The sequence below is a fragment of the Giraffa tippelskirchi genome, chromosome 4 (genome assembly GCF_054371585.1).
Source record: "Giraffa tippelskirchi isolate mGirTip1 chromosome 4, T2T-mGirTip1v1.2.pri, whole genome shotgun sequence".
Lineage (NCBI taxonomy): Eukaryota > Metazoa > Chordata > Mammalia > Artiodactyla > Giraffidae > Giraffa > Giraffa tippelskirchi.
In genome coordinates, this window is record NC_137278.1 from 150,165,517 (window position 1) to 150,186,861 (window position 21,345).

A 21,345-nucleotide genomic window follows, 5' to 3' on the forward strand; every position below is an offset into this window, starting at 1 on the left:
TCATCCTCTTTTCCTCCTGCCGTCAATCTTTCCCAGCATCAGGGTCTTTTCCAATGGGTTGGCTCTTGGCATCAGGTGGCCAAAGCACTGGAGCTTCAGCTTCAGCATCAGTCCTTCCAATGAATATTCAGGACTGATTTCCTTTAAGATTTACTGGTTTGATCTCTTTGTAGTCCAAGGGACTTTCAAGAGTCTTCTCCAACACCACAGTTTGAAAGCATTGATTCTTCGGTGCTCAGCTTTCTTTATGGTACAACTCACATCCATACATGACTACTGGAAAAACCATAGCTTTGACTAGACGGACCTTTGTTGGCAAAGTGATGTCTCCGCTTTTTAATATGTTGTCTAGGTTGGGACTTCCCTGGTGGCTCAGATGGTAAAGCATCTGCCTACAATGCGGGAGACCCGGGTTCAATCCCTGGGTTGGGAAGATCTCCTGGAGAAGGAAATGGCAACCCACTCCAGTATTCTTGCATGGAAAATCCCATAGGCGGAGGAGCCTGGTAGGCTACAGTCCATGGGGTTGCAGAGTTGGACACGACTGAGTGACTTCTCTTTCACTTTCTAGGTTGGTCATAGCTTTTCTTCCAAAGAGCAAGAATCTTTTAATTTTATGGCTGCAGTCACCATCTGCAGTGATTTTGGAGCCCCCAAAAAATAAAGTCTGTCACTGTTTCCATGTTTTTCCTATCTATTTGCCATGAAGTGATGGGACCAGATGCCATTATCTTAGTTTTCTGAATGTTGAGCTTTAAGCCAACTTTTTCACTCTCCTCTTTCACCTTCATCAAGAAGCTCTTTAGTTCCTCTTCACTTTCTGCCATTAGGGTGTTGTCATCTCCATATCTGAGGTTATTGATATTTCTCCCAGCAATCTTGAGTCCAGCTTGAGCTTCATCCAGTCAAACATTTCACATGACATACTCTGCATGTAAGTTAAATAAGCAAGGTGACAATATACAGCCTTGTATACTCCTTTCCAATTTCGAACCAGTCTGTTGTTCCATGTCCAGTTCTAACTGTTGCTTCATTGTTCTCTAGTTTTTGATACATATAGAATTTTTAAAAATTTCAACTTTGAACTTTGCCTTTAATCACATCTCAAAATCTTAGAGATATCAGCAATGAAGCTTCTTTTCAACTGCAATTATCTTTTAAAAATATATTTATTTTTATTTATTTGGCTGCACCAGGTCTCATTTGCAGCACTGGGAAGCTTTATTGTTGCCTGCAGAATCTTTAGTTGCAGCATGTGGGATCTATTTCCCTGACCAGGAGTTCAACTCTGGGCCCCCTGCACTGGGAACACAGAGTCTTGCTCATTGGACAACCAGGGAAGTCCCTGCAGCTATTAACACAGTTGTCTTGAGCTCGTCTGCCCCTACACTGGTTGAGTTGCCACAGGCCCTACTCACTTCAATGGAAGGCATGGCCAGCACAGATCAGTTTAAGGACTGATGGGACAATGGATGTTTCATTGATATCTACATGATACTGAGAACTCAATTATTCTTTCTCTCCTTCCAAGACCTTGGGCTTTACTACATAAGCCCCCTGAAACTTGACAGGTACACTGCTGGGAGGAAGGTGTGTGTGTGTGCATGCGTGTGAGTTCAGTCACTCAGCTGTGTCCAACTCTTTGCAACTCCATGGACTGTAGTCCCACCAGTCTCCTCTGTCCATGGAATTTTCCAGGCAAGAATAGTGAAGCAGGTTGCCATTTCCTACTCCAGAGGATCTTCCTGACCCAGGGATTGAACTCATGTCTCCTGCAGCCCCTGGATTGGCAGGCAGATTCTTTAACACTGCGCCACCTGAGGAGCCCAGGACGAAGGTAGGAATACAAATTGACTGAGATTGCATTTCTACATACAGAAGCAGAGTTAAAGGAAAATAAAGGTATATTTCTTATACTTGAGCTTATGCTTTGAAATTCTTACTTGCTAAAACATTTTCAAGGTGCTTACTACATACTTCCATTGCCTAGTATGCTAGCGAGTATCTGACTCCATTGGTTCCAATCAAATATATACAAAAGTATATACAAGCCATACTTCATATACAAAGATGAAGTGGTTGATGTATTATTTAAATGGGGTTAGTGTTAGTAGGGAATCCTGGTTCTTGGGAAAATTCTTTTGCATTTAAGCTCCACTGAACAAAAGCCATTTTGTAATAATGCTTGTCACATTTGTCATCAGACTGTTCTTTTAAATTAGCTTAAATTTTTAAGCCCTACTTGCAAAGCTGTCTGGTAATAACACAACAATTTGAATTTAAGTACCAATTAGATTTTGAAATGAAAGAATGAGATTGGCTTTCAGCCCTATTCTTTAAAAGATGGATGTATCATTTTTGTCTAGGCATCCCAGATTCTAAATGCCTGACTGCTCTTGATGTTAAATCAGGACCATACTAGCTACCCCATAAAAGTCTTTCCGGTGGCCTGGAAAGACTATTCAGGGCCTGCTAAGATCCACTGGAAGAAGAGCTGCTTTTCCTAACAGAACGAGGACTAAGGTTTTTCTAGTCTCCTTGGATGCCCATCAGAAACCAAGACAACATCAGGTTGCTGGTGCTGGTATCTGAGGGTAAGAAACTATAACCCTTTATTCCCACTTCTTAATTTCCCCTTCTTTCAGCACTAAGACTTGCTTTTGTTTTGCCCCTAATTTGTTAATCTGTTCACTCAGTCTGAGGTCCAGTTATTTTTATAAGAGGGAACTGCTTCTAGTCTCACTCTTGGACTCTGACCAAATACAAATAGTTTTTGAATGTGTCTCCAGTAGTGGTCATGGGCTACACTTACCCACATGTATATTTATTGACTTAACTCTTCATGTGAACCATAGATTTTATTTACAAGATGGTCAACTTAGGTTAGCACTTTCATCTTTCACAAATGGAAAAACAGAGATGATTGGTAAGATGCTTTTGTGGCTTTCTAGCTCTGTGATACTTCGTAAGTGTTTAATCAGTCTGGGTTTTGGTTTCTCCATAAGTAAAGTGGACAAATACTATCCACATCATTATAAGTGTATTTAGAGTACTTAACACTATATACTAGGAAGTGCTCAATAAATGCTATCTCCAATAAACAAATGTGCCCAGAAAACAAAAAGTACCAAACCAAGTTAAAAAACCCATATCTAGGCACATGGTCAAAAACCAAAACTCTCAGGTGGAGAAATACCATATGCTTTGTGTTATTTTTGACTCACATAATATGAGGCAGCCCTGGAAAAACCAGAATAGGGAGCTGCAGCTGGCCTGAAAGTTGAAGCTTGAGACAAATTAAGCACTTTACACAGTAAAAAGATGTACTCCTTTTACGAAAACCTAAAGAATACCAAAAACATTGAATTGGATTGATCTGCAATGTCTGTGTGTGTGTACGTGTGTGTGTGTGTTAAGTTGAATTGTGTACTATTTTAATTGCTTTATATATACAGTCAGCCCTCCATATTCACAGGTTCTGTACCCAAGGATTCAACCAACTGCAGATGGAAAATATTTGGGAATAAAAAATTCCAGAAAGTTCCAAAAATCAAAACTTGAATTTTCCTCACCAGTAACTATAGTATTACATTGTATTACAACAATGTACATTGCGTTTACATTGTATTAGGCCTTATAAGTAGTCTAGACATGATTTGAAGTACATGGGAGGATATGTATAGGGTATATGCAAATACTAATGCCATTTTATGTAAGAGACTTGAGCATCCATGGATTTTTATATCCACAGGGGGGTCTGGAATCAACCGTCACAGATACCAAGAAAAAACACATCCAACCTTCATTTTAAAACCCCTTCCAAGGAGCTCCCTGGGGTTTCCGTGGTTAGGACTTGGCGCTTTCACTGCTGAGGGCCTGGGTTCAATCCCTGGTCGAGGAACTAAGATGCCACAAGCCATCAGGCATGGCCAAAAATAAATAAATAAACAAAAATTAAAATAAAAAATAATAGTAAATAAAACCACTTTTAACAATAACATCCGAGAAGAGTGAGAGCTGGGATACAAACCCGTGAAGTTAAACACTTAAACTCACACCCTAAGCCCTGTGTTACATGGTTCCTTGCCCCAGTTTTTGCCTTATAGTTCTTAGTAGCTTAGAAGCTCCCAAACCTGGTCTTATGCATCCAGAAAAATGAATAACAAGGTGAGGTCTTGGCCTACACCTCAGTAATGCAAATTTAGAAGACACAATGACCTGGCCACACCCATGCAACTCTACTGGTGCCCTTAGTTGATTTTGCTCTGGAGGTCAATGACATCATCTTCTAGATATATAGCATGATATGGGAGGACCTCGAGCACAAAACAGCAGTCACAGAAGTTATTCTCAGCCTGAAAGAGGTGCAGAGGCCCCTCTTGCCTTGAGCAAATTTTTATCAGGAAGCAAAAAGCTACACTCTTTCTCCAAAGAATAAAAAGATACTGAATTTCTACCCTGTGTCTTTTATATGGAAATGATAGAGGTTTTCTGCTTTCTTTCCAAGTTTCTGAATGCAGTATCTGGAGTCTCTTCTCTTTCAGTAACTGAACAGCATATATCGGACCTATCGTTTTACTCAAGTCATGTTTGCCAGCTTCCATTTATGCTCACAATATACCAGTCCTCCAATTTCAGTTGGGGGAAAAAAAAGTGGATAGGGAAGTGTTCTTTAAACCTTGACATTTTTCTTTCATCTTAAGCACATGTCCTGGAGCTATAGTGTTGGTAACAATTCTCACTGTGGAAAAAAATTATCGTATTTGAAGAGTAAATAATACTCTAGTTGACTCTGTTGTCAGTAAATTCCTATAGTAAATTTTTGATTGATAGAGCAGATTCTGGTGTCAATCCTTAGTCTCACACTATGCATCATATATGTCATCAAATGAGATTCTACTGGTAAGTTCCAGTTTTCCCATCTGTAAAATAGGCTCTTGATGAATAGTGTTCTTAACGCATAAGGTTCAACTGAAGATTAAATAAGACCCTCCATGTACCTGGTCTAATACAATGTCTGCCACACATAGGTGCTTGATACATATTAGCTACTATGATTAATCATTTCAGCAAACTTATCTCAACAAAATTCTGGTTGTATTTCTTTTTCAGTTAAGTCTACTCTAGGTGCTTTGAGATGCTAGTGTATGCTTCCTCCATTCAGACTTCTATTTTGTTGATAACATGTTCTGACTACAAAATCATAGCCTTACTCATTACTGAAGGTGTGGTTTGTTTATGGGTTTTGTATAATAATCAGGAAAATAGGACCTTTGGTGACTATAATCAAATGGTGAAATAAATTTTCTCATTAGTCGGAAAAAAATCATTTCCATTTCTCTCCATGTAGCTTAAAACTTTTCTGAGATATCAATTTGTTTTTATTTCTCAATAGTGATTATATCTACTACTGTGGGCAAGAATCCCTTTAGAAGAAATAGAGTAGCCATAATAGTCAACAAGGGAGTCTAAAATGCAGTACTTGGATTCAATCTCAAAAACAACAGAATGATCTCTGTTCGTTTCCAAGGCAAACCATTCAATATCATGGTAATCCAAGCCTATGCCCCAACCAGTAATGCTGAAGAAACTGAAGTTGAATGGTTCTATGAAGACCTACAAAACCTTCTAAAACTAACACCCAAAAAAGATGTCCTTTTCATATAGGGGACTGGAATGCAAAAGTAGGGAGTCAAGAAATACCTGGAGTAACAGGCAAATTTGGCCTTGGAGTACAGAATGAAGCAGGGCAAAGGCTAATAGAATTTTGCCAAGAGAACACACTGGTCATAGCAAACACCCTCTTCCAACAACACAAAAGAAGACTTCATACATGGACATAATCAGATGGTCAATACCGAAATCAGATTGATTATATTCTTTGCAGCCAAAGATGGAGAAGCTCTATACAGTCGGCAAAAACAAGACTGGGAATGGACTGTGGCTCAGATCATGAACTCCTTATTGCCAACTTCAGACTTAAACTGAAGAAAGTAGGGAAAACCAGTAGACCATTCAGGTATAACTTAAATCAAATCCCTTACGATTATACAGTGGAAGTGACAAATAGATTTAAAGGACTAGATCTGATAGACAGAGTGCCTGAAGAACTATGGGCAGAGGTTCATGACACTGTACAGGAGGCAGGGATCAAGACCATCCCCAAGAAAAAGAAATGCAAAACGGTTGTCTGAGGAAGACTTACAAATAGCTGTGAATAGAAGAGAAGCAAAAGGCAAAGGAGAAAAGGAAAGATATACCCATTGGATGCAGAGTTCCAAAGAATAGCAAGGAGAGATAAGAAAGCCTTCCTCAGTGATCAGTGCAAAGAAATAGAGGAAAACTACAGAATGGGAAAGACTAGAGACCTCTTCAAGAAAATTAGAGATACCAAGGGAACATTTCATGCAAAGATGGGCTCAATAAAGGACAGAAATGGTATGGACCTAACAGAAGCAGAAGATATTAAGAAGAAGTGGCAAGAATAAACAAAGAACTATACAAAAAAGATCTTCATGACTCAGATAATCACGATGGTGTGATCACCAACCTAGAACCAGACATTCTGGAATGCGAAGTCAAGTGGGCCTTAGGAAGCATCGCTATGAACAAAGCTAGTGAAGGTGATGAAATTCCAGTTGAGCTATTTCAAATCCTAAAAGATGATGCTGTGAAAGTGCTGCACTCGATATGCCAGCAAATTGGGAAAACTCAGCAGTGGCCACAGGACTGGAAAAGGTCAGTTTTCATTTCAATCCCAAAGAAAGGCAATGCCAAAGAATCTTCAAACTACGGCACAATTGCACTCATCTCATATGCTAGCCAAGTAATGCTCAAAATTCTCCAAGCCAAGCTTCAACAGTACATGAACCGTGAACTTCCAGATGTTCAAGCTGGATTTAGAAAATGCAGAGAAACCAGAGATCAAATTGCCAGCATCCACTGGATCATCAAAAAAGCAAAAGAGTTCCAGAAAATATCTACTTCTGCTTTGACCATGCCAAAACCTTTGATTGTGTGGACTACAACAAACTCTGGAAAACTCTGAAAGAGATGGAAATACCAGACTACCCAACCTGCCTCTTGAGAAATCTGTATGCAGGTCAGGAAGCAACAGTTAGAGCTGGACATGGAACAGACTGGTTCCAAATCAGGAAAGGAATATTTCAAAGCTGTATATTGTCACCCTGCTTGTTTAATTTATATGCAGAGTACATCATGGGAAATGCTTGGCTGGATGAAGCACAAGCTGGAATCAAGATTGCCGGGAGAAATATTCATAACCTCAGATATGCAGATGACAACACCGTTATGGCAGAAAGTGAAGAAGAACTAAAGAGCCTCTTGATGAAAGTGAAAGAGGAGAGTGAAAAAGTTGGCTTAAAGTTCAATATTCAGAAAACTAAGATCATGACATCCAGTCCCATCACTTCATGGCAAATAGATGGGGAAACAGTGGAAACAGGGACAGACTTTATTTTTTTGGGCTCCAAAATCACTGCATATGGTGACTGCAGCCATGAAATTAGAAGATGCTTGCTCCTTGTAAGAAAAGTTATGACCAACCTACACAGCATATTAAAAAGCAGAGACATTACTTTGTCAATAAAGGTCTGTCTACTCAAAGCTATGGTTTTTCCAGTAGTCATATGCATGTGAGAGTTGTACTATAAAGAAAGCTAATGCTGAAGAATTGATGCTTTTGAACTGTCATTCTGGAGAAGACTCTTGAGAGTCCCTTGGACTGCAAGGAGATCCAATCAGTCCATCCTAAAGGAGATCAGTCCCGAATATTCATTGGAAGGACTGATGTTGAAGCTGAAACTCCAATACTTTGGCCACCTGATGACAAGAGCTGACTCTTTGGAAAAGAACCTGATGCTGGGAAAGACTGAAGGTAGGAGGAGAAGGGGACGAGAGAGGATGAGATGGTTGGATGGCATCACCAACACAATGGACATGAGTTTGAGCAAGCTCCAGGAGCTGGTAATGGACAGGGAAGCCTGGTGTGCTGCAGTCCATGGGGTCACAAAGAGTCAGACATGACTGAGCGACTAAACTCAACTGAACTGAATTCCTTACATCAGTTGAGGAATATTTCCCAAACTTTCTTTCCATGTGCCCTGAAAAATGTTGCTAGCCTCAGTGCACACTGCAACACTGATCTCAGTGATGGTGAAGAAGCCAAGCAAAACAAACAGACAAGCAAACAAGTAAATTAAATGACTGCTTGAGTTATCAGGAGGCTTCACCTTCATGAATGAGATTAGTGCCCTTGTAAAAGAGGCTCCAGAGAACTCCGTGACCCCTTCCATCAGGTGAGGAGACGGGAAGTCAGTAGTCAGCAACTCAGAGCCTGACCCTTCTGGAACTCTGATCTTGAATTGCTCAGCTTCCAGAAGAGAGAGAAATAAATTTATGTAGATTATAAAGCCACCCAGTCTCTGGTATTTTGTTATAGTAGCCTAAGCAGACTAAGATATATCATAAGCAGTCTTTTGTATCTGGTGCATTTGTTTTAGAATGCTGTTTTTTGAGATCATGCATGTGGTCACATATATCAGTAGTTTATTTCATTTATGACTGAATAGTATTTCATTAAATACATACACCTACATTTTGTTGATCCATTTACCAGTTGATGGACATTCAGTTGTTACCAGTTCAGGGCTATTATGAATAGTACTGCTAGGAATATCCACACACCAGTATATGTGTAGACATAGGTTTTCATTTCCCTAAGGTAGACACCTGAGGGTAAACTCATTGGATTATATGATAGCGTATGTTTAACTTTTTAAGAAACAGCTAACTTTTACAACTTGTTATACCATTTTGTATTATTAGACTGACTTTCCCAGGTGATGCCAGTGGTAAAAGAGCCCGCGTGCCAATGCAGGAGACATAAGAGATGCGGAGGAGGGCACGGCAACTCACTCCAGTATCCCTGCCTGGAGAATCCCCATGGACAGAGAAGCCTGGTGGGCTACAGTACATAGGGTCGCAAAGAGTCAGACATGACAGACTTAGCATGCATGCATGCATAATTCAGCATATTTTAACTATATAGATCCAACCCTTATTTTCTTTGTTTACTAACAAAATTATAAATTTGAAGTTTTGTTCTTCATTCTGAAACTTTTCTGACAATCTGCTTCTCAGTTACATACAAACACACACACAAACACACTGGACCCAAGCAAAATCCTTGAAGCATCTTTGCCCTCGATCTGGGGTCTTAAAGTCTGGCTAAGCAGTGGGAAAACCAACAATATATTGGATTTAGCCAATGACTATTTTTACTTATATAATTAGCTTTCTTTTCAAAGTCAGCCTTAGGACAAAGAAAAAAAAAAATCTGTTTCTGGGCAAACGTAATAGCCAAAAAATCTACATGAAAATGGAAGATGGCCTGAAGCAGCTTGGTCTTAGGTGATCCTTAAAATGAGACCAGGGAAGGTGCCATCTTTTTAAGGAGAGAGAAAGCAAAATAACAAAAGAATTTTCCTTCAGTAGAAAATATGTTACTAAATACATATTTCACTGTTTTAGAAAATGCCTGCATAATTGATTGTCAGTCCCCTGAAAAACCTTCTTGTAATCTCTTCACCGGAGACATGAAAAAGAATGTTGAGCCTATCAAGCATTCCCCACAAAGCAATAACCAGAAAATGGATTTCTTACACTTCAAGAAATGTTTGTGTCTTTACATAATAATCATAAACATGGTGATTTCAACCATAGTCCCTATGAGAAGCAGCCTTTTCTCTTGGGGAAAAAAAGGTAAAGAGGGGGATGTAAGTCAACATCTATAAATTTAATAACAGCTTTTCAAAGTTCTCTTCTTTCACATCAATCAGCAAGGTTGATTTGTTATACCATAAAATAAACTAGATGGGAATAACAATCAGAAAGAAAAAGAGTTTTAGAAAGAATTAGCTAAACTGACACCCTGTCTCATTTTCCTATTTCACTCATAGTCTGTTCTCTACTCCTAGTTTTGTTCAAAAGAATCACTTCTTTGTGCTACTGTAAAAAAAAAAATTCATTCTTCCTTACACCAATAGTCACAAGCACTAGTAAAAATTGTTTTGCTACTAATGGGATTTATTAATACCCCAAATTTTCAATTCTCATCCAGGAACAAAAAGATGCCTGTCTTTTCTCGATTGTTGTCTTTTAAAGAGCCATTCAAATTATTATAGAAATAATATTAACACTGTAATCACATTAGATTTATCCATAATAAGAAAACTACCTTGAAAAATGTCCTTGGCGAGTATTTTAGGGATAGTGACTAAATGTCCATCTCACTTGCTTAAGGCATTTGCTCTTTGTCAGCAGGATAAACGTGACTCCCATCAGTTGAACATGTGCCTTGGCATGTCTATGAACAGAATGGGTTTGCCCTGACTCAGTTCTACTCACCAAGCTCTTAGGACCAATATTTACAGAATTCAATTACAATTTCCTTGAAATTTTATAGACATTACCAACAAATAAGCCAAACTTTTTACTTAAAGTTTTACTTATTACACCTGGAAATTCTTCTGAATTCAGATCACATTCAAGTCAGGACCTGGAAATGTATTTGGAGGCACATGACCCTCCCTGAACTACGTTTTATCAGAACACGCCCATGTTTGTAGCTGCTGTGGCCTTATTACTGCCTGCAGCCCCACCAGATACCAATTCTAGTCCCACCTCCAAGTTATTGGACCTCTTGACTAAAGGAAGTTAATCCATTGGCTGAACAATAACCACATGATTTCTTCTCCAGAGAATCCAAACCAAAAGATGAAGTAACTATTGGCAAATGGTACTGGGATTCAGGAATAAAATTTGTGCAGATGCAAAGCCAGAGTTGGGAGAATGGCAGGTGGAGTTGCTCGCACACTGAGATTACAGGAGATCTGAGAAAGCATAGGAAGTTGATCCACAGGAAGGAAAATAAACAGAGAAACCAGAGATGAGAGACCAAACATAGAAAGAAAACAGAATCAAATAGAGAGTCAGAATTTATCTAATTCTGCTATCATTATCCTGCTTTCCACTTTGCAGAAGGTTTGCCTTTACTTAACGTCCGCATTAGCAGGCCACGGATAATTTAGGGTTGTTCACCAAGTTCTTATGAAATGGGCATATTAATCAAAACAATTTGAATTTTTTTTCTCCGATCTCCCCTGACATTTTATTTGGGATGGGAGGGTTTTTCCCCTACACCTTGTTCGAAATTTCTTTTCTGCTCATACAACGTAACACACTATGATCAATTTAAATAGTGAAGCATCGGCTTCAATTTTGTTATTTATAAGGTTCAGTTTCATTCTAGGGACAAAGCTTCGAATTTCCCTCAAGGTGACAGCTACTTCCTATGGGGGACAACTCTCTGTGGGCCTCCATGTTGCTGCATATCTGCTAGAGGCCATGACTTTCCTTTGTTCTGCACCATTTTTCCAGGCTCTTTGTACAGTGAACAGCCTTAGACAGAGATAGGTCTTCCTTTGAAGGAAAGACCAGACTGCTTGCTGTTCAACATTAATAAAGATAATGTTTCCTTCGGGAGAAAAGGACAGGCATGTTTACTACTCATTAAAAAATATTTGTCAGACACAGAAAACAAACTTACGGCTACCAAAGGAGAAGCAAGGGAAGGGATAAATTGGGAATGTGGGATTAACAGATGCATACCACCATATATAAAATAAACAATAAGGATTTATTGCATAGCACAGAGAATAACATTCAATACTTGCAATAAACCATAATGGAATAGAATCTTTAAAAGAATATAGCCCCAGGTGGCATTAGTGGTAAAGAGCCTGCCTGCCAATTCAGGAGACATAAGCGACGTGGGTTTGATCCCTGGGTCAGAAAGATCCCCTGGAGGAGGAAATGGCAACCCACTTCAGTATTCTTGCCTGGAGAATCCCATGGACAGAGAAACCTGGCAAGCTGTAGTCCATAGGGTCCCCAAGAGTTGGACATGACTGAAGTGACTTAACATATATGTATATATATACACATATACATGTGTGTGTATAACCAAATCACTACTACACACCTGAAACTAACACAATATTGTAAATCAACTACACTTCAAAACAAAACAGAAAACCATTCAGGTTCCCTAAGTTTAGAGTTCCTCTCCTATAGCAGAATCCACTGCGTATGCAGGTACAATCTGGCCTTCTTTGCATCACCCTGTGGGAATTGAGGCTCAGGGAACCAACTTAAAAATACCGTTCTTGTGAGTAAGAAACTGTTCTTTGTCTCTGGCCCAGGAGTCTTTTGTCTTCTACCAGCAACCTTGAAATTATAGAAGGCTAACTTGCAAGTAGGGTAAACTCTCAGACCCTTCACAGATCTTAACATTTCCTTCCCTCCAGGTAGGAACTTCTACCTAGAGAAAGGTATAATAGTAGTCTTTTCATCAGTTCTCACCATTTCTTCTTCTATGCACTGGCTACTTTATGGTTTCTAAAGGACTAGGGGAGTGGTCAGTCAGAGGATGCAGAGGTGAAGGAATAGAAGGTCAAAAGCAGGTTTTGCCCACTCTGGAAGCCCGATATATGTCTGCATTGCTTGTATGGGTTCTTGAAGGAATCCATTGCTAGGCCTCTCTTCTGGAAGTTCCTCTAACTCAGATGAATATATCTTTCAACAAAATGACATCATTATTTCTTTCACAGCCCCAAAGTATCCTTCATTCCACCTTCAGTCTCTGCCTGCTGCAATCCCCTCTCCCATTCTGATGTCCCTGCTGAAAGAACCTAGTCCAACACCCCATTACCTGTCTGATGTATACGGTTCACCTATGATCCTCAGGAGGCACCTGTGCATCTTTGCCCGGGAAAATTTGAGGAGTGCAGGCTAACCCCAAAGCAACCTCCTCTCAATCTGCTCTGGCACATCAGGTCAGACACCAATGCTTAGAGTCCTCCATCTGCTCTCAGTTAATCCTACTAAAACCACCTTTCCAAGGCTTGAAGGGAGAAACAGATACCACAAGCCTTTACCCTCGGAAGGAAGGAAGGGAGAAAGCACACAACACAACTCGAAGAAATACTTCTTATAAATTCTTGCTTCTTAATGTTCAACACCTTAAACCTTTATATCCTCTAGCGTTTGAAATTTCCATTTTAATGTTCTGTCATTCTTACAGTAACTCATCTTTTCACTTGTGCAAGTTTTATGTGGGTTTCTGATAACCAAAGGATCTTTAAAGAAAAAATCAACTATGATAACTTAAGATCTTTATTTCTGTCCCTCCAAACAGGAGGATTTATTTTGAGATGATACCCCAGGTACTTTAACATAGACTTTCATGTGGTTTTTTCCTTCATTTTATGAAATGGTATGTTGATGAAAAGTTGTATCTACTGTATATAACAAAATGTATAAATTTTATGCAATAAATTAGAGAACCGAGATGAAAAGCATGAATTCCTATAAAGACACACAATACCAAAACTGACCAACCTTTAAAAAAATAAGCAGATTAAATTAATAATCGAAAACCCACCAGAAACAAAAGCCCAGGACCAGCTAGCTTCAGGATGAATTCTACCAAGCTTTTAAAGACCAATTAACACCAGTACTTAATAAATCCTCCCAAAAAACAAAAGAGGAAACACTTCCTAACTCATTTTATGAGGCCAGGATTACCCTGATACAGAAATCAAAGACATCACAAGAAATGAAAACCACAGACCAATATCCTCTATGATTATTGATGTAAAAACCCTTAACAAATCCAGAAAATTGAATCCAGCAACATAGCAAAAAAATTATAGACTGTGGTTTTACTAACCATATCTTTTTATTGGGATGCTTGGAAATCTGAGGCCTTGCTGACTCTGGAGAGACTGTTCCTCCCAGAGCTGGCCAAATCCTAGAGACTAAACAACTCATTTGCTTCTGCTCTTTTCACATGCAGACCAAGAAATTCCTAACCCATACCTCAACCACCTCATTCATCAGGCTTTCACAGGGTTCTCCCAGTCTGTGCCCCTATTCCTCTACCCCAAACATCTACAGCCAGGTACCAGACAACTAGAGCCCACTGAAATTATTCAAATTAGCCAGCCCTAAACCTGCTTACTCTACTTTTCCCTTTTCTTCTCATGGAAACCACCATAAAGATACTTGCTCATATTTTCCTCTATATCCCCCCATCTCCTGAATGATGACGGCTCTTCCTCCATGTACTCCTTCTACCCCACATGGCATAACATGTCCCTCTTCTTGGAAACTGAGTAATAAACTATCTTTTCAACGGCAACTGTCTCCTGATTTTTTGGCCTTATCACTTTTGAATAATAATAAAACCTACATCTTAAAACAATAAGATAAATTTATCCCAGGAATACAAGATTGGTTCAACATACAAAAATCAATGTAAACATTATTATTAATACAACAAAAATCACAAGATAATATCAGTAGTCTAGAAAAAGCATTTGATAAAACCCAAAACCCTTCCATTATAAAATCACTCAACAAACTAGGAATAGAGAGAGTTCTCTCAATCTGATAAGGGCATCGACAAAAACTCACAGCTAATACTGTACTTAATGGTGAAAGATGGAAAGTTTATTTCCTAAGATCAGGAACAAGACAAAGATAACTAGTCTTACCACTTCTATTCAGCATTGTTCTGGAGGTTATAAGTAGGGCAATTAGGCAAGATTAATAATAAAAAAAAATCCAAATTGGAAAGGAAGAAGTAAAATTATCTCCATTTGCAAGTGATATTCCATATATAGAAAATCCTAAGAAATCCATAAAAAACTATTGGAGCTAATCAATGAGTTTATCAAAGTTGCAGATTACAATATCAGCATATAAAAATCAATTGTGTTTTTATACACTAACAATAAACAACCCAAAATAAAATTAATAAAATGATTTCATTTACAATAGCATCTAAAAAAGAATAATATAGTCAGGAATAAATTTAACAAAATAAGTGCAATATTTATACATGTTGAAAGAAATTAAGACCTAAGAAAGCAGAAAGACATTCATGTTCACAGACAAAGAATTTTGTTCAGATAACAATACTACCCAAGTTGTTCTACAAACTCAGTGCAATTCCTCTCAAAACCCCACCCGTTCTTCACAGGTGGGATTCATATGGAAATTCAGAACCCAGAATAGCCAAAACAATCTTGTTTCGCAAATTCAAGTTGGAGGACTTGCATATCATGATTTCAAAGCTAAAATAAAATCATTTGGCTCTGGAAAAAGTATAGGCATATAGATCAGTGGAAGAAAATTGAGAGTCCAGAAGGAAGCCCACATATTTGAAGGCAACTTATTTGTGATAAGGATGCCAAGAAATTTCAATGAAGAACAGTCTTTTCAACAAATGGTGTGGGAACAACTTAATAAAAGATGATATACAAATGGCCAATAAGTACTGAAAACATAATCAATATCATTAGTAATAAAGGGAAATACAAATCAAAACCACAGTAAGATGCCATTTCATACAGACTAGAATGGCTATAATAAAAAAGACAATAGTAAGTGTTGAGGAGAAGGCAATGGCACCCCACTCCAGTACTCTTGCCTGGAAAATCCCATGGATGGAGGAGCCTGGTAGGCTGCAGTCCATGGGGTCGCTAAGAGTCGGACACGACTAAGCGACTTCACTTTCACTTTTCACTTTCATGCACTGGAGAAGGAAATGGCAACCCACTCCAGTGTTCTTGCCTGGAGAATCCCAGGGACGGCGCAGCCTTGTGGGCTGCCGTCTATGGGGTCGCACAGAGTCGGACACGATTGAAGCGACTTAGCAGCAGCAGCAAGTGTTGATGATGATGTGGAAAAATAGATGGGAATTTAAAGTGGTGTGTAGACACCTTTGGAAAACAAATACTTAAACATACAGTTAAAATAACAACCCAGCATTTCCACTCCTGGGTATACATTCCAGAGAATTTAATGGCTTAGTATTAAACTCACATTGGATTTGAAATATGAACTAGAGACATTTTAATCTTTTTCTAAGGCTAAAGTTTAACATAAAAATCAACTGTTCTTTAAGGTTAGATAAAAATCAACGGTAAATACATCTGGTCCTGATGATTTTTTTCCCTGGGGACAGTCAGATTCTTTACTACTTCCCAGGTGACATAGCGGTAAAGAATTCACCTGCCAATTTGATGTCTGGCTCGGGAAGATACCCTGGAGTAGGAAATAGCAACCCACTCCAGTATTCTTGCCTGGAAAAATTTCATGGTTAGAGGAGCCCAATCCATGGAGTCTCAAAGAGTTGGACACAACTGAGCTGAGCACATAGACACACCACCACAAGAAAAGCACTTGATCAAATCCAACACCTACTCATGATAAAAACTCACAGTAAAAGGATATCTATGAAAAACTTACAGGTAACATTATATATGCTTATTTGTGAAATATTGAAGGTATTCTCCTAAAGACTGAGAATAAAGTTAAGTTGTCCCTCTCACTACCTTCTACTTAAAATTTCATTGGAAGTCTTAGCCAGTGTAATAAGGCAATAAAATAAAATGCATGAACTTGAAAAGAAAGAATAAAATCATCTCAGTCTTAGATGGTATTATCATTTACAAAGGAAACCCTAAGTAACCTACAATAAAAATATTAAAACTAGTAAGTGCCTTTAGTAAGGCTGTAAAATGCAGGGTCAATATATAATCAACTTATTATATAGTAGTATAAAGAAAACTGAGAAATCCTAATAATAATTTGACAGTCTTCTTTAAAATAGAGATTAGTGAGCTGCCCATAAACTTTATGTGGAAATGCAAAGGACTTAGAATAACCAAAACAATGTTACAAAAGAATAAAGTTGGAAAATTCAAAGTATCTAATTTTAAGACTTTCTTTAAAACGGTAACAATCAAGATAGTATGGCACTGACATCACAATGGACATATAGATTAAAGGAACAGAATAAACAGTTCAACATGACCTACATTATATGGTCAACTAATTTCCAACAAAGGCCGTTCAATGGGGAAATAGAGATCTTTTCAATAAGTGATATTGAAACAAATCAATACTTATATGGAAAAAGTGAATCTCAATACACTCATTTAATACATAAAAATAATTAGAGATAGAAAATAGATCCCATGTATTACAAGCTAAAACTTAAAAACTTCTATTATAAAACACAACATAAGATTATTGCAAACCTAACAAAGGCACAGTTCTTACATAGGACACAAAAAGCGTGAACCATAAAAAATAATTGAAAAAAATAGACTTCCCCAAATTTAAAAACTCCTGCTCCTCTAAAGACACTTAAAGAAAATGAAAAGTCAGCCCACAGACTAGAAGTAAATATTTGTAATGTATCTACAAAGGTCTTATATTCAGAATGAATGTTCTTACAACTCAATAATAACAAAAGTAGCAATCCAATTTTTTTAAATGGGCAAAAGATTTGACAGACACCTCAGAAATGAACACATTTAAACGTCAATCAAAAGGTGGTTAACATACTTAGTCACCAAAGAAATAAATATTAGAGATAAGATACTAAAGATACTAGCCAATTACAATGATAAAAATTAAAAAGACTGATAACCCCAAGTGTTGACAAAGATATGAAGCAATTGTAACTCTAATCCATTAATAATGAAACACTGAATAATGTAACCACTTTGGAAAATAGCCTGGTAATTCCTTAGAAAGTTAAACATATACTTACTATGCGATAGAACAATTCCACTTCTAGGTATTACCCAAGAAAAATAGAAGTATATGTTCATACATAGACATATATATATAAATATTCATTGCAGCTTTATTCAAAATAGCCAGAAACTAGAAACAACCCATTATTCATCAACAGGTGAACCACGGTATATTTATACAATAGAATACTATTCACAATAAACATATATAAATCTCACAAACATTATGCTAAGTGAAAAGAAGCAAGACATAAAAGACTATATACTTTCTGTCCTTTCATGTGAAACTGTTAGAATGACAAATCTACAGTGATTAAAAGCAGCTCAGCAGTTGCCTGAAGTGGGATGAGGGGTGAGGATTGAATCGAAAAGGATACAAGTGGTAATAAGAATGTTTTATATTTGGGGTAATGGGTACTCTTTATATTTTCATTGTGGTAGTAGTTTTATGGGTGTATATACTTGTCAGTCTTCACTGAACTGTAGACTTGAAAATGTGTGTATTTTACTGTACATAAATTATACTGCAACAAAGTTGGTATGTAAAATACTATACACCCATCCAAGTGGCTACAGTTAAAGACTGATAACAGCAAATGTTAATAAGGATATAACATGCAACAGCTGTTAGTGGGGAGAAGACATTGCTGGTGGGAGTGTAAAATGACACAAATACTTTGGGAAATTGTTTGTCAGTTTCTTGTAAAGTTAAATATACACCAATCTTATGACCCAGGAATTCCCCTCCTAAATATTTTCTCATGAGAAATTAAACACATGTGACCACACAGAAACTTGCACGTGAATGTCCACAGCAACTTTAAGCAAGATAGCAACAAGTTGAAACAACCCATTCAACATGTAGAAGAATAGACAAATGTATATCCATGGGATGAGATAGTACTCAGTAATAGAAAGGACCAAACTGATAATTATAGCAACATCGATGACTCTCTACATGGAGCAAATGAAACCTTATACAAGAAAAGTACATATATCCTTCCACTTATATAAAGTTCAAGAATAAGCATCACTAACTCTATGAGGCTAAAAATCAGAATAATTCTTACCTGTGTGGTAAAAACTCATTAGCAGAGACACAAGGGAAGCTTCTGAGGTGCTGGTCATATTCTGTATCTTGATAGGAGTTTAAGATCTGTCCATTTCACAATAAGTAAATAATATCTCATTTAAAAAAATAACTCAGTCATGAAACTTTCTGATACTTTTCAGTCTCTTTCACAATCCAGTCTTAAGGAAGCAGGTAAAATAAAAACCTTGAAAAAAAAGAAAAGATACATGATCTTGATTGGGAAGACTTAAACGCATAGGAATATCACAAGTTGTACAAATAATATTAAGTTGAATACCTTTTCAATTAAAATCTCAACAGTTTTGTTATGGTTGTTTCATTTTGTTTTTGTAAGTGAATAAAATTGATTTAACTGTGTACAGAAGGATAATACCCAGGAAAAGTGAAGGAAAAAACAAAAAGAGAGCCAGTGAAGGAGATTTTCTTTAAAAATATCAGAATACACTACAAAGTCATTGTAATATAAACAACATGGCATCAGCATAGAAACTGACAAACAGATCAGCAGCACCAGTGAGAATATATTTCCCATCCTCCTCTGGAGCCAGGAGTGGCCCTGTATCTGAACTCTGGCTTATAAAATGACCATGGAAATGTTGTTTACCACCTCCAAGCTTATGCACCTGAAATTTCTACATACTCTCCCTCTTCTGGCTAACTGGAATAGTGATGACTACCCAGGTAGGCTCAGAAGCCTCATGTTGAAGATGCAGAGTCCATAAAGTGGAGCTTCCACCCAGAAATACCCATATTGGATAGGTTAGCAAAAAGGAAATAATTTTTATAATGTTAAACTGCTGAGACTGGGGCAATTTACATCTTATAGTAGTTAGTAGTAAAGATACAAATTTGACTCAGAATAAAGAGTAGATTGGAATTCTCTGGTGGTCTAGTAGTTAGGATTCCACACTTCCATTATGGGGGATGTGAGTTCAATTACTGTCCCGGGAACTAAGAAATCCCACATGCTGAGCGGCCAAAAAGATAAAACCCACCCCCCACTTTTTTTGAGGAAAGATGGCAATGATAACCCTATATGCGAGACAGAATAAGAGACACAGATGCATAGAACAATTTTATGGACTCTGAGGGAGAAGGTGAGGGTGGGACGTTCTGGGAGAATAGCATTGAAACATGTATATTATCATATGTGAAACAGAACACCATTCCATGTTCGATGCATGAGACAAGGGCTCAGGGCCGGGGCAATGGGAAGACCCAGAGGGATGGGATGGGGAGGGAGGTGGGTGGGGGGTCCAGGAAGGAGAACACATGTAAACCCATGGCTGATTCATGTCAATGTATGGCAAAAACTATTACAATATTGTAAAGTAATTAGCCCCCAACTAAAATAAATAAATTTATAAAAAAATAAATAAATAAATAAAAGCAGTGAGCTTCAAAAAAAAACAAAAAATAAAAAAAAAAAGTTCTATCTAATCAAAAAAAAAAAAAAGGAACTCTTTCTGAATACATATACAAACAAACGTTTTTAACCAAGACTAGAAACTCTGAAGCTACTTTCAGTTTCAGTTCAGTCGCTCAGTCATATCCGACTCTTTGCAACCCCATGAACTGCAGCACGCCAGGCCTCTCTGTCCATCACCAACTCCCAGAGTCTACCCAAACCCATGTCCATCGAGTCGGTGATGCCATCCAGCCATCTCATCCTCTGTCGTCCCCTTCTCCTCCTGCCCTCAATCCTACCCAGAATTAGGGTCTTTTCCAATGAGTCAACTCTTCGCATGAGGTAGCCAAAGTATTGGAGTTTCAGCTTCAACATCAGTCCTTTCAATGAACACCCAGGACTGATCTCTTTTAGGATGGATTGATTGGATCTCCTTGCAGTCCAAGGGACTCTCAAAAGTCTTCTCCAACACCACAGTTCAAAAGCATCAATTCTGCGGCACTCAGCTTTCTTCACCGTCCAACTCTCACATCCATACATGACCACTGGAAAAACCATAGCCTTGACTAGACGGACTTTTGTTGGCAAAGCAATGTCTCTGCTTTTAAATATGCTATCTAGGTTGGCCATAACCTTCCTTCCAAGGAGTAAGCGTCTTTTAATTTCATGGCTGCAATCACCATCAGCAGTGATTTTGGAGCCCCAAAAAATAAAGTCTGACACTGTATCCACTGTTTCCCCATCTATTTTCCATGAAGTGATGGGACCAGATACCATGATCTTAGTTTTCTGAACGTTGAGCTTTAAGCCAACTTTTTCACTCTCCTCTTTCACTTTCATCAAGAGGCTCTTTAGTTCTTCTTCACTTTCTGCCATAAGGGTGGTGTCATCTGCATATCTGAGGTGATTGATATTTCTCCTGGCAATCTTGATTCCACCTTGGGCTTCCTCCAGCCCAGCGTTTTCCATGATGTACTCTGCATATAAGTTAAATAAGCAGGGTGACAATATACAGCCTTGACGTACTCCTTTTCCTATTTGGAACCAGTCTGTTGTTCCATGTCCAGTTCTAACTGTTGCTTCCTGACCTGCATACAGGTTTCTCAAGAGACAGGTCAGATGGTCTGGTGTTCCCATCTCTTGAAGAA

General features: G+C 38.2%; 1 long non-coding RNA gene across 2 annotated transcripts in view; it reads right to left on the reverse strand.

Moving 5' to 3' along the window:
* LOC145545141 (uncharacterized) overlaps positions 1-21,345 on the reverse strand; it is a 523,562-nt gene that overhangs the window by 456,663 nt on the left and 45,554 nt on the right. For both annotated transcript variants that reach the window (XR_014081900.1, XR_014081898.1), the window contains exon 2: positions 18,767-18,973. This is a non-coding gene — a long non-coding RNA (uncharacterized LOC145545141). The remainder of the gene's footprint in view (positions 1-18,766; positions 18,974-21,345) is intronic.